General features: G+C 55.6%; 1 protein-coding gene across 4 annotated transcripts in view; it reads left to right on the plus strand.

Annotated features, from left to right (window-relative positions):
- The first annotated feature begins 465 nt into the window (after nt 1-465).
- The window catches only part of TSPAN18 (tetraspanin 18), a 177,196-nt gene continuing 163,943 nt past the window's right edge, over nt 466-13,718 (plus strand). For 3 of the 4 annotated variants that reach the window (XM_047691818.1, XM_047691817.1, XM_047691820.1), the window contains exon 1: nt 466-764. The gene's annotated coding sequence lies outside the window, so the exon portion shown is untranslated. Of the gene's footprint in view, nt 765-1,637; nt 1,732-13,718 lie in introns of those variants that run through there. The other variant, XM_047691819.1, reaches the window with a different exon arrangement.

The raw sequence follows: 13,718 nt of genomic DNA on the forward strand, positions 1-13,718 counted from the left end.
AGGAGAAGCAGCGAGGTCCAGATGGACAGTCATCCCCTCCAACCCTGCAGTCGGTTATGGGGGGGCGCAGCGTGAAAGTTTCCCGGGAATGAATACTCCGGGTCTAGCACGCCACTCTCCCACATCCCCAGCGGATCTCCCGAATTCAGACGAAGCGAGGGCCAGGGAGCAGAGCGGGAAGGCGGGCAGGGGCTGAAGGACGGGAGCAGGGCAGAGGGTGGCCCCGGGGCCCCGAAACAAGGCCCGGAGGCCGCACCGCAGGAGGAGACCGAGGCAGGGAGGAGGCGAGGGGCAGCCCGCCGGAGGAAACGTGCCTTCTCGGCAGCCGCCACGGCAGTGGTGGCGGCGGCGACTGAAGACTGGAGACTGGCGGGGAGGAGGTTTGGGGAGGGGAGGGAGCGCGGGGGAGAGGGAGGGACGGAGCGGTGGCTAGGAGGTGGGGCCGGCGGGCGGGCGGACGGCTGCAGCTGCCGCCGGCGTCTCGGGGGCTCCAGGCTGCGGGGCGGACGCAGCGCCTAGCGATCCACAGCGGAGCCGCGCGAGGCCGCCAGAGCCCCGGCCCCGAGCCCCGATCTCCGCGCCCCGCGCCCCGAGCCAGCGCCGCCGCCGCCTCGCGCCACCCGGTCCCCGGACACGCCGCCGCCGCCACCGCTAGGAAGGCAGCCGGCGCCGAGCAAGTTGCGAGCGCGCCTCTCCGCCTGGGGAAAGTTTCCCCCGCGGCCGTCGGCGGGAGTTGGCGCGGGTCCGGCTGCTGCTGCTGGAAGGTAGGGGGCTCCGCACCTCCGCGCCCTGCGTGCGCCCCGCTGCTGCACCCCCGGGGACTTGGAGACCCCAGGGGCGCTCCCCACCCGGCGACTGTTGGGCACGGTCGGGGATGGGGATAGAATGGGGGAGGGATCCCAGAACGGTCCCGGGGAAGCCCAGAAACCAAGTTCTACTTAAACTAGCCTGGGGAGGGGGCAGGGGAGATGTGCTTGCCCCATCCCCGCCCCAGATCCCTGCCCCGAATCCGCGGGCTAGAGGCTCCCCCCCCCCCCCGGGACTGGTGCGGTCCCAGTCGGCGCTGGGCGCTCTGGGTGGGTGATTGGGGGGCATCGAGAGGATGGCAGGGGGTAGCAGGTGTGGTTAACAAGTCTGGGGGCTCAGCGGGGTCTGTGCCCCGAGGGCGGGGGTGCGGGCCACGCCACTCTGTAGGAGGTCAGATAGAGACTAGGGATTAGGATCGAGGATCCCTGCCGGTAGGATTGTTGGGCCCAGCCAGGGTACCTAAGGCGATCCGCCTTTGGGGTCCCAGCAGCGGGGCGGGGCGGGAGGGGCAGGGGCGCCACGCTTTCCTCCCGGGTCCCCCTTATCCCGTACGGGGTGTGCGCGGTTTGGGGAAGCGAAGCGGAGACTCTTGGGTGCTCAGTGGGGTCCGAGCCTCTCTGGCACGTCCGGATTTACGGGGTATATATAATAGGAGTCCTCTGGGAGGGTGGCTTTGGCTCGCGTGGGCTCGCGCCAGCTTTGGATCCCCGCTAGATTGAGGTGAGCTGGCCCCCGCCAGGGGGAGCCCTTCCCCGGCCCTTTCACCCACAGGAAGGCGAGTCCTGGTTCCTTCGAGACAAATGCACGGAAACCCAGGACTTAGAACCACAGACCCTCCAACAGGCGCGGGGGCCCGCGCGGGGCAACCGGCCGCCCCCCGTGCGACGGCGCAGGAGAAGTCCGAGCGTGGAGCTGGGGTGCACGGTGTGTGGGAAAGCTTGGTAGTCAGGGGGTGGTTTTTCTAGGGGAGCAGGCGAGGTGTATGGTTGATTAAAATACTCACCCCCAGAAAAAGAATAAGAGAAACTTGACACTATCAGCGAGCTGGTGTAGAGAAAGGGGATGAGAGGATCAATTTGTTGAGGTTTCTTTGGGGTCTACAGCCCAAACTGCTGAATGCGCCCTTCTTGTAAAAGTTGTACCTTTGTTTCCTGCATGTGGCCAGATGGATGGGCTGGGTGGGCGCTTGTGGGCGCTTGTGGGCGCTTCAGATCTGTCCTGGGTGGGCACAAGTAAGCCGGCAGGCACGGACCGGGTCATGAAGGGCCCTGGGAGATTTCAGCGGTCCAGGCTGAAGTGGTGGATTTCTCAGCTTGCGACAAGGGTCGCTCTGCTCCTGGGTCTGGGTCTACAGTCCGCTTTCATCCGGTCATTTCACAGCTGTTGGTAAGACATCTGCGATGTGTCCCTTTTTCTGACCTCAGCCCCCCACCCGTGTGCTTGGAGTCTGTGTATCTGTGCAGAGCCCTTGGGGGAAGCAGGATTGCCATTGGCATCTCTAAAGAGTATCAGCTTTGTCCTGTGTGGGCCTGCTCGACATTGAACACAGACTGAAGGGACTCTTGCCTCCTCTCTTTAATTCCCCCCTCCTCCCTGCACCCCAAGAGAGGACAAATGAGCAAAGAACGGGCGGTGGCCTCGTAGTGGCAGTGGGAAGTTTTCTTGAGTCTCTTGGCCAGCAGTGTGTGCTCGCTGGACAGCCCCTCCCCTGCCCGCATCCCCCGAGTCCCCTGCAAAGGTCATGGAAATGGGGGCGGTCCCCGAAAGAGAGTTATTTGAAGTTCTGGCTCTCCGTAGAGCCCACCGCATGTTTTTGCTGGATGTTACCAAAATGCTGTGGGGCAGAGGTGCCAAAAAGATCAGCATGATTTTTATTTTGAACAGAAGGGGTGGGAGGAGGAGACAGGGGAAAGGGTGGGGAGGCCCAGTGGATGTCTCTGGGTATGTCTTCAAGACATCATGGGGCCTGAAAACAAAAGGAGTTTGGGTTGTGTTTTATTTCTCGTGGTTCTTGTTCCTCTATGGAAGAAAGCCTCCTGGCACAGCCTGGACCCTGGGACCTAAGTGTGATCATGGGGCCCCTGAGGGCCGTGAGCTCCTTCTTTCTGTGCCCCACCCACGACCCACGGCACCTGCCCTGAGGAGAAGAGGGAATTGAGACCTCCCAGGTGTTTGCGTTTGGGTAGCTTATCACGTATGGACCCGGTATAAACTCCGAGATCTCTGATTCAGCAAAATTTCAAGTCTTGGAAATTCAGTCTCCTTATCTTCCCGTCCCTAAATCCATTACAACGCTGGCCCTTGGGACAGCTTTATCCCAACCCGAGGCTGAAATGGCAGTCTATCGGGGCACTTTCTAGAAGCAGAAGTTTGTCTGGAATTGGAGTTAGGATACTTTGGGTCATCTAGGGAGTAGCCCCTCCTTCTTTAAAAAATTCCACGTCAGCCTGGAAAGAGCTCCTGAGTTCCTGGATGAGGTTTTAGTGGCGTGAGGACGGCTGGAACACAGGGTGGGGGGGTGGTAAGACGGTGGGAAAGGGGTGTGGAGGCAAAGAATTATGGCAGGGATTTGTGGGAGGGGCCAAGGAGGGGAGGAAACAGCAAGGTTTGGGGGAGCTTGGTGAGGGCTGCTTTGAAATGGACCTTTACTGGATCATCCCAGGGGGACTCTGGAACAGTCACTTTCAGCCTTGAACCTGCTTCCCCAGTCTGTAACCCGAAGGCGCTGGCCGGGGGGATCTTGGTGGGCTTGCTGCTGAAACGCAGGAAGGTATAACTTCTTAGGGCAGTAAGCAGCTCTTGCTCTGCCTTGAGTCCAGCGGAGGGCACCTCTCCCACTGTCTTGCCCCATCCCGCCTCAGCCCTGCACAACATCAGACTGCCCTTTTGGAAGGAGAAGTTAATGTCAATAACCGGTAACTGCTGGGAACCCTAAGTCTGTCTGCAGGCTCACAAGGGTGCCTGTCTCTGGATGCTTGTCTAGCCCTCACTCCCTTTCCCTAAGAAGAGCCCGGGTTGGTGGCCGGGCGCCCCTTTGAGGGACCCCTCTTTCCAAAGGGCTGGAAAAATCAGGAACATTTGTTCGTGCTCAGCTGGTACGCGGCAAAGGGAGGGGGCCTTGGAACCAAGCACTTTGGTTCCCCCAGAGCAGATGATCGGTCGATCGAATATTTCTGCAACCTGATGCAATGGAGCAAAGCTGCCAGCTTGGGCTCCTCCTGCTACGCGGGCTGGCACTTTGGACCCGAATCAGCACTTGGATCCCGCGACGGGGGCGTGGGTGGGGGGGGGGGGGGGGGATGGGTGTGTCTGCCGGTAAGGAAACTCTTTTTGAAAAGAGACCGTGAGATGATGAGCCCCAGTGTTTGCAGCTGGCGAAGTAGGTCTTTCATGTCCACACTGATTATCTTAAATTAAGGTCCAACCCTTGTCCGTTGTCTTCTCCCAAGACCGCTGCTTTAATTAATAAATCAAACAACTCGGAGATGAGCAGAAGCGTGTTCACTGGTTCTGCGCATGTGCGTCTGGACCGAGAGGCAACAGGGTTTGGTGGGGGGAAGGTCCCCAAACTCTGAGAGAAGAGACTTGTGTTTGAGCCCTGATTCTCTTGCAGGTGGAGCTGTGTGACCTCAAGGGAGTCACTGGCCCTCTCTGAGCCTGTTTTGCTATTTCTTCAGTGACAGCGTTGGGTGGTAGTTAGGCTGCCTGGGTTTGAATGTGTGTGAGGGCCGGGAAGAGTCTGCTTTGAGAATGGAAGACGCAAGTGAATAAAATGAATCGCTCCCCCTGCCTTTTCCCTCCCTCACTGAGGGACGCCCGAGTTAAAACCTTGTGAATATTCTCCTGATAGCCCCATCCCTGTGGCAGGGAGCCCAGTGTGACGTCACCTAAAATATCCTGGTTTCTGGCACTTGAGGGATGATATTTCCTCCGCTAGTGTTTGCCCATCCTCTCCCTTCATCCTTTGTTTCCCACCCTGAACCATAGTATGAAGACCATATGTGCAGATAATGAGTTTAAGCTGATAAACAACTCCCAGATTCACCCAAATAAAAGGCCGTCTTGCTAGAAGACGCTTGCGACTTTAAAATAAATAATCTGGCTTCTTTGCTCTGTTGCATTATGTTGGCCGGCCCTGCTAACCCCCTTTGTCCTCTGCCCCTTGGTCTGCTGCAGACACAGAGGCTAGACCAGGGGTATGTTCTAGGCTTTATGGGCTGTCCTGGCTGGGGCAGCCTCCTCCCGCTGCCCCCTTGCCTCACCCCCTGGCAAGGTTGGTGCTCGGAGCCATGGTGGGGGTGATCTTCGTGGTGGCTCACGTTGTGGGCATGCTGACCATCGGCCAACAGCTAGACCAGACTCCATCCCATCTGCACCCGCGAGGCTGGTTCAGATCTCGTCCCCATTTGGCAGATGTTAAAGTAAGGCTCGGGAAAAATCAAATGAGAAGTGGTGGTACCAGGATTTGAACCTAGGCCGATCTGTTGGCCCATCCAGGGCTCTAAACCCCTGTGTGATATTTCCTCCTCGTGTACAGCCGCAGACAGAACCTCCTGTGAGCCCCAAAGCCCCAGGAACACTAGCTTTGAGATCCCATCAGGCCCTCCTCGCTGCTTCCGCTTGGCTTCCGGGCTCAGAGTCTTCTGTGGTTCCCTCTTTTCTCCTGTGTCCATTTATCAGTCTTCCGGGAAGTCAGTGACCTTACTGAGCAACAACAGGGTGTTCCTGGAAGAGGATGCGTGTTGGAGTCACAGTTGTGAATTTGAACCCTGTTTCTGCCCCTGACTGGCTTTATGGCCTTGGTTTCCTTACCTGGGAAAAGCAGCAGAGCAACAGTCATAGCAATAACACCGTTAAGCTAAATCAGCCGCCGCCGCAGAGGACTCCAGCTCTCCTCAATTTAACATTGCGGGTTTGATTCCTGCCCGCGTGGCTTGTCTGGGGCGGGTCTCTGCTCCACACAGTTACTCAGTGACTCAGGAGGATGGTGACTCCACCATCTTGGTAGCGACACCTTCTGGAATATGTGGCATCCGAAGTTACTGCCGAAGAGCAGAGAGAGGTGGGGGAGGCCCTCAGACGCCCAGCTGCCTCAGCCAGAAGGTGACCCCCATCATACGAGCTCCAGTGCATGGGTCAGAACCGTCATGTGGTCCCCAGCCAGCTGCAAGGGATGCTGGGAATGTCAGGACGTGCGTGGAGATTTGCTGAGCCAGTTATACTTCCCAGGAGAGTACTTTAAGGATGAATTGAGATGATGCATTTAAAGCTTCCCGAGTAAACCTGGTATGTTGTCCGCCCGTAAAACATGGACGCTTCTGTTCCCTAAGAATCCGTGGTATGCGTTGTTCCTTGTAGATTTCAGACTGTGTACAGGGAGGTGAACACAGGGGAGATGGTAAAGTGCCCATAACACCCTGGAGGAAGGTGGCACGCAGAGGAGCTAAGGGACTTGCAAGTGAGTACGCAGCAAGGACACTAAGCTGGGCCTTGACCTTCATTCAGCCCAACGCTCCCGTGGCCTCCTTTGGCTTACTGAAATTTACTGTCCTGCGAACTTCTGGGGTCTTCCAAACCCTACCTCCGATAGCTGCTCCTCCCATATGCTAACAGCGTGGTGGGAGACTGCAGGCACTATCTGGATGCTGAGGGAGAAGGGTGGGGGGTGAGGTGAGGGAATCCTAGTTGTAGGTATTCACAGTCAAAGCTGAGGGCATTTGATGCCCCCCCACACTGCTTCGGGAGTTACTTTGGAGTTCTTAAGCTCTGGAGCCCCGCCCCCCCACCCCCCCACTGGCCATGACCTACAGAGTTACCTGTGGTTCCTGTCCCACCTGTGCAGCCCCACCGCGGTGGCCCTTTTGCTCCTTTGTGGGATTGCGCAGAGAACGAGAGGGACCCTCCAGCCCAGATTTTCTGCCGGCAGGAAGATGGTTAGACCCACGTTGGGATCCTGACCCATCAGTTAGTGTTCGTTCATTCTCCTGGGACTCAGTTTTCTTTTCTGCAAAATGGGGAGTATACGGGAAGCCATAAGGCTAATCCGGCCTGGGTGCGTAGTTGGTATCAACATGTTTGTGTATCTCTTGTCTGCCACCTGAGTAGGAAGGAAGGGATGCCTTGTAAAGGATCAGCACCCAGGAGAGGCTAGAAGCAGGCCCAGCACCTTGGCCTGTAACTTCCTGGTGGGAGGTGATGGCCCTCCCCTCCCTACTGCCCGTGGTCTCAGCCTCTGCTCGCCTGTTGAACTAACATGCCTTTCATTGGCAATGGGAGAAGAACTTGAAGCTCTGGCCTTTGGATGTGGGCCCCATCTTTTGGAGTCTAAATACCATGCGGGGGCAGGGCCTGGGGTGCTGCTGGGCACCCCCTCCCACTTTGCTGCCTTCCTGGCTGGGCCGGATGACAGCACTCTCCCTGGCAGGGCTGCTCTCTCTGGACCTGCGTTTTGGTCTCCTGGGGGAGGGGCACCCCCTCCTCCCCTCCCCCCTCAACCCTCTGCTTCCACTACCTGGTGCCTCACATTTCCAGATCTCTGCCAGCAGAGCAGGCCCGGGCACTCCTCTACAGTGGGTTTGAGCCCATAGGGGAAGGACATGCTTTCCCAGCCCAACCATAAACACCTTCCAGAATAATGGGAATTAAGTGTCCCCCTCAAAGGAATAGCCAGTGGGCTGGACACTGGCGGTGGAAGCGTATTTGGTTAGGAAGACAGTGGTTCCTCAAGACCGGATTTTGAGGGCACCCCCCATCCCCGGGGAAGGTGGACACTTGCACTTGGGGGCTGAGGAGAGTGGCCTTCTGCCGGAGCTGCCGCCAAGATGCTAGGGAGGCGAGCTGCCTCCTGCTTCTCAGAGAAGCACTGGTGGACATGCGGGCCACAGCGGCCCGGGGGTGGGCATCGCAGGGTCCCTCAAACACACCTCATTCACTCCTGCTTCGGAGGAGTGCGACCTCACTTCGGCCGCCTCTGCCACATGAAACACTTGGAGTGGGGCCTTGGAGTAGCTCGAGGGCCCTAAGAGGTGGCTGGTTTCCTAGGGCTGCCGTGACAAGCGACCATGGTGGGAAATGGAAGCCACAGACAGTTCTCTGCTCCCAGTTCAGGAGGCTAAAAGCCCCGAGTTAAGGTATTCGCTGGTCTCTAGGAGATGGTTCCTCTTTGTTCCTCCTTAGTTCTGGTGACTGTCAGCAATCCTTGGTGTCCCTTGGCTAATGGACAGGACCCCGTGCCTGTTCCCCGTCATCCATGCTGTCTTCCCCTGAGTCCGTCTTTGCTCTCCCTATGGGGACACCAGTTCTACTGGATTAGGGCCTTAGGGTCTCATCCTAACTGATTACATCTGGAAAGACCCCATTTCCGAATAGGGACACATTCGCAGGTCCCAGGGGTTAGGACTTCCACATATCTTTTGGGGATCCACCATCCAACCCGTAATAAGTGGGTACTAGGATTGCCCCATTTTACACCCAGAAAGTCAAAGAATGGGCCTAAGTTCCTGCAGCTAAACACCACTGGCAAGTGATCGGTAAATGAAATCGGTACATTTCAATTTTCTGAGCAGTAAGGAGGGGATCTACAGCTACCTCCTAGTGCAGCGAGGAGCAGAGAGGAGGTAAATGTTTGCATTCAGGCACACTGGGTCCGCAGCTAAGCACCTGCCAGATGCTTCTGTCGGGACAGGCAGGGTATCCCGTCTGGACTCAAGGAGCAGGGACGTATGTGAATTGTGACCAGTTACAAGTAGCATGTTTTCTAGAAATAACAATTTGAAATGACTGAATGGAAGGCGCCAGTGATGTTCTTCCAGCCCAGCTTTCTGGAGTCATCTGTCTTTTCCATGTTCTCCTATGTTAAGAATAGCCCGTTGAGATAAACTGTCCCCGCTTTACTCTTTTTTTTTTTTTTAAAGATTTTATTTATTTATTTGACAGAGAGAGATCACAAGTAGACGGAGAGGCAGGCAGAGAGAGAGAGAGGGAAGCAGGCTCCCCGCTGAGCAGAGAGCCCGATGCGGGACTCGATCCCAGGACCCTGAGATCATGACCCGAGCCGAAGGCAGCGGCTTAACCCACTGAGCCACCCAGGCGCCCCTCCGCTTTACTCTTTATCCCGGACTCTGTTTCATGCCAGAAGTCGCTGTGACTTTTGCAAGTTGGGCTTTTCTCCCCAGGGCCAACGTCTGGGTCTTTCCGCTTGAGGAGGGGGCCTAGGGGGCCTGAGCAGACAGCTCTGGGCTCCAGAGCCCACCCCAGGGGAGCCTCAGAGGGTTTAGGGGTTCAGCTGATGCCGTTGAGGGTTGAGATGAAGGCATGAGGAGGCAACACGCGATCAAAGGTTGGGAGTCCAGCTTCCGAACATAAGGGCCTGGGTTCAAATCCTGATTCAGTCCCATATCATGGCCTTTGTTTGGCCTTTGACAAATTACTGAACTTTTCTGTGCTACCATTTCACTTCCCAGAGTTTTACGAAGATAGGATTACAATGCACAAATATGTCTCTGAGGATTGAGTGGGACCCTTCAAGGATTCAGTGAACGCCAGAATTAGTCTAGGTATTTTATTGTCTGCTTCCATCAACGGAATAAAGGTGGGGAAACCCCACGGGGTGTAGCTTGGCACCTGGGGTTGAATCGATGCTCAGTAGGTAGGTGCTGAATGAATGAATGAATGAATGGGTGAACTCCTCGTTCTAGCATCTTCGCGATCACATCCTTCTTGCTATGCACTGAGGCCTCTAGCCATAAGCCCCTCGTATGTGGGGCACCGAGATACCATGGAACAAACAAGTAGGGATCCTTGGGTGCTATGGAAAAGTCGGGAAAGGCACTTACGTCTGGGAGCAAGGGCAGCACAGGTCTGCTCGTGGATTCAAGCACAGGTTGAAGCTTGGAGAAGGGGAGCTGGGGAGATGCTGGGGAAGGGGAGCCTGGATGGTTGTGGTCACCCTGGAAGGCAGGCCATTTGGAGGCCTGGTGGGAAGAGCCACATTTATGGTATCCAGTGTTCCCATGGCAAGCAGAGACACTCCCCCAGCATCCCCCTACCCCGGACCAGTTTTTTTTTTTTTTTTTTTAAAGTAAACTCTTCCTCCAACACGGGGCTTGAACTTACAACCCCGACCCCAAGATCAGGAGTCAACGTTCTACTGACTGAGCCGACCAGGTGCCCCTCCTCCAGGATCTTTACCTAACAGGTGCACCTCACTCGAGGCAGCCCAGATCTGTGAAAATGCCAGCTGGGCCGGGGGACCCCCATTCAATTTCCAGACGGATTAGCTCTCAGATTCCCATTGCTCCCTCCTGCCTTAAAAATAAAACTCAATTTACGGAAGCTCGACTTCCACACTTTGTTAGGAAAAACATCTGTCGTGCAATGTGATCGTGCTGGCTGTCTTGCTTGGGACCCTTCTGTGGATTCTCGATTGTGTTCAAAGGCTTTCCCACAGCCCCTGCCCCCTCCCATCCCAAACCAGCCTCTCTCCTCCAGCCCACCTGCCACCTTGCTTCCTTCTGTCCCCCCAACTAGCAGCACAGCCCCTCCGCATGGCACTGCCGCCTCCCTGCAATACCTTTTCCTCCCTCTTTAGCTACGAGAGTCCTCCTCATCCTTTGGAACTCAGCCCCTGCATCACCTCCTCCAGAAAGCCTTCCTGGACTCCAATGTGTGGGCCAAATTCTCTTCCTGGTAGCTCAGATTGCACCTGTGTTGACTTTGTCCCTGTCATTCTTTAATGTCTGCCTCCCTCACTCTAATGCAGGTCCCCAGGGCAGGGATTCCCTCCCCCCAACCCCCAGCCATTGCTCAATGCTGCATCTCAGGCCTGGGGCATGGGCCTGGGCAGCTGGTGCCTCTCTTCATCTTCTTCCCAGCAGGCTGGTCTTTTCCGGGTTGTTTTGGGGAATGAGCACAGCTAACAGGCATTGATCTCTTGGAGTGTGCCAGGCGCTCACGGGTCTGAGCTCATCCAATAGAATCAAGGTTTTCACTCCCAGCTCTGCCCCTTCCTAACTCCACAGCCTTGGGCAAATTACTCAGCCCCTCTGTGCCTTATCTTCACACCCATAAAATGGGACTAAAAATAACACCTCATTTATTGAGCTGTTGTGAGGATTAATTCAATTGATTCATGTTAAATTTATTTTCTCAGTCTGGGAGGCTAGAAGCTCATGACCAAGGTGTCAGTTGGTTTGGTTAGTTCTGAGGTCTCTCTCCTTGGCCCGCTGAGGGCTGCCTTCCTGTGTCCTCACGTGGCCTTTCTTCTGTGCGCGGGCCTCCCCGCTGCTTCCTGGGTGTCCAGATCTCATCTAATAAGGGCTCTAGTCAAATTGGATTAAGACCCACCCCACTAGTCTCACAGTTCACTTCATTACCATTTGAAAGACCCTCTCTCCAAATACAGTCACATTCTGGGGTGCTGGGGGTTAGGGCTTCAACATGAATTTTGGGGGAACGCAGTTTAGCCCATGACACCTTCTAATTCAGTATTATGATTGCCCCCGTTTTATGGCTGAGGAAACTGGGGCACAGAGAGGTTAGGTCACTAGCCCAAGGTCACACAGCCAGTGACCAGAGGTGTAGAAATGCATAGCCAAGAGGTCCCAGCCTCCAGCACACTGTCAAGCATTAGATGGTGGCTGAGCTCCTCTGTGGGGGATACCGGGGGTCTTGCCTTCTGGAGCCAGCCTCTGTCTCAACCAGAGCAGGGAGGATATCAGGTTCCAGGGGTCTCAGATATTTCTCACTTGGCCCTTTGTGCCTTGCAGCCCTTAAACCCTTGTTCCATGGCTGCTACCAAACCTATTGGGGAGTGGGGACCTGACCTCCTGTTCCCAGGCTAAGAGAGAGGCAAGGCCATGAAGGGGTGGGAAGGAAGGGAGAGGGTCTCAGGAAGGGAGGGGATTACCGATTCCGGGGTTTGCTCCCTCTCCAAAGTTCATTGATCCGATTTTCCAGGACCTCTCAAAAGCTCTTTGAAGATAGTCACATTTTACTGGTGAAAGATGGGAGAATCATCAGAGTCAATGTAATAAGAGATTAACCCCTGGAACAAGGGTATATTCCATGGAAATGAACTCTCAGTCCTAACCTAGGCTTCTCACCCAGAGACCACCAAGTCACTAGCCTCTTGCTTCTCTGGAATTGTTTGCGGGGTAAATGGGTACGTGCGCGCGCGCGCATCACCCTCCGTGGCCTGTCCCCAGGGGCGCTCCGTCCCTGCCGCTCTGTCCGCTGGCTGTCTTAGTGCTTGTCCTTCTGCCTTGTCTTAGCTGGGTGGCTCTCCACGCAGACCCCGAGCAAAGATTTGATTGCAAATTGTTTATGTATGGAGTTGGCCCTGGAGAGGTGAGCAGCCAGGGAAGGGAGGAGAGTCAATAAGAGATGTGCTGGGTAGCCCACTGCTGGGGGCAAACAGGGACCCTCCCAGTAACAGTCCTCTCACCCCACCTTCCTAATGCCCCACCTGTGGACACTCTGTGGGGACCACCTGTGGCGTTGTGGCCAGCTGGATTGATGGCCATCTTCTCTCCCGAAGAGTTGCTTGGCCCTCTCTGGCCTCTTCCTGTCCCTCCCCCACTCCGTCCCCACAGATGTCACCATGATGCTTTCATCTCAAGGGGTCCGGGAGCCCAGGCTGGGGTCTGTGGGAGAGCCCTGGGCCCTTCGGATAGGCCCTGTGGGCGGGAGGCCAGCAGGTCATGACATAGGGTGATTTCCACCTTCCCTGAGGGTTGGATGAGGCCATCCATGGCAGATCAAAGGGCTTTTTGTTGTTGTTTTATTTTCTTTTCCAGCAGCTTCTTGCTGGGCAAAGGGGCTGAGGAGCCAAGGCAAACAGCGGCCTCTGAAGCCATTGCCTGCTTGCTTGCTCTTGGAGAGGCTGGATGAGCTGGAGGTCCCCCAGCAGAGGGGCTGGAGCTGGGGCGACAGGTGGGAACTGCCCAGGCGCTTCCCCCCTCGTGGCCCAGAGGCCAGATGGGGACCCTGGGGGCTGAGTTCGGAGCCTGATGCATCTCAGGAGACCTTGGAATGTGGTATTGCCATGGAAGTGGGGTGCAGGGTGGGGGCACCAGGAACGCTGGACTGAAGCCCAAACTGCCCCTCCCCAGTGAAACATCATTATCTCCTCTGTCCCCCAGCTGAAGAGACAGCGAGAGCACTGGACTGAGAGTCCAGAATCAGAGCCTGTGGTCTAGTCCTACTTTGGATCCAACCAGCTCTCTGTCCCACCGTGGACTTCTGACATCTCAGCCACACACTGGGGATGGGGGGTGAGTGGTGCTTTTTTCTGGGTCTTCTTCCTCCGACTCAACAGTCTCCTCTGAGTCTCCAGCGGGAAATATGACCAAAAAGCCTCAAATCCCCTGGAGAAAAGCACTCAGGAAGCCAAGGCGTGGTTGTTGATGGAAGTGGGGTGTTGTTTAAATAAATTAAGAGCACAAGAGGAAAATCCATCAGCATTATTTTCAGTAGCTGGGATGATATGCATAACATTTCCTTCCTTTCATTTGATAATTTTTCCTTCTCGGAGTAGTTTGAAGAAAGAAAGTGTCTGATGCTTGGCTACACAATGAGCTCAAATAAAAATATTCTTTTTAAAAAGCGGTTGCTATGTAATTGAATTTAAATAATGGGCAATTTTTGTTTCTAAGTAGCCGCATGGCTCACAAAGTTCCGCTCAAACCTGTCTGAGAGGTGCATGGGTGTGCAGAGAGAGAAAGACAGCACCGATAGAATATTTTTGGCAAAACAATAACAATGCTAATAACATATTTAAAGTGTGTGCCTGAGTTCACGCACGTCTGCTGGGTCGAAATGTACGGGATTAAAATTAACCACTCTTTCGGAAGGAAGAGTTCCAAGGGCAGCCGTGGCATCCGCGTGGCCTTTGAACGGGGCTGTCTGTGAGT

The sequence above is a fragment of the Lutra lutra genome, chromosome 10 (genome assembly GCF_902655055.1).
Source record: "Lutra lutra chromosome 10, mLutLut1.2, whole genome shotgun sequence".
Taxonomy (NCBI): Eukaryota; Metazoa; Chordata; class Mammalia; order Carnivora; family Mustelidae; genus Lutra; species Lutra lutra.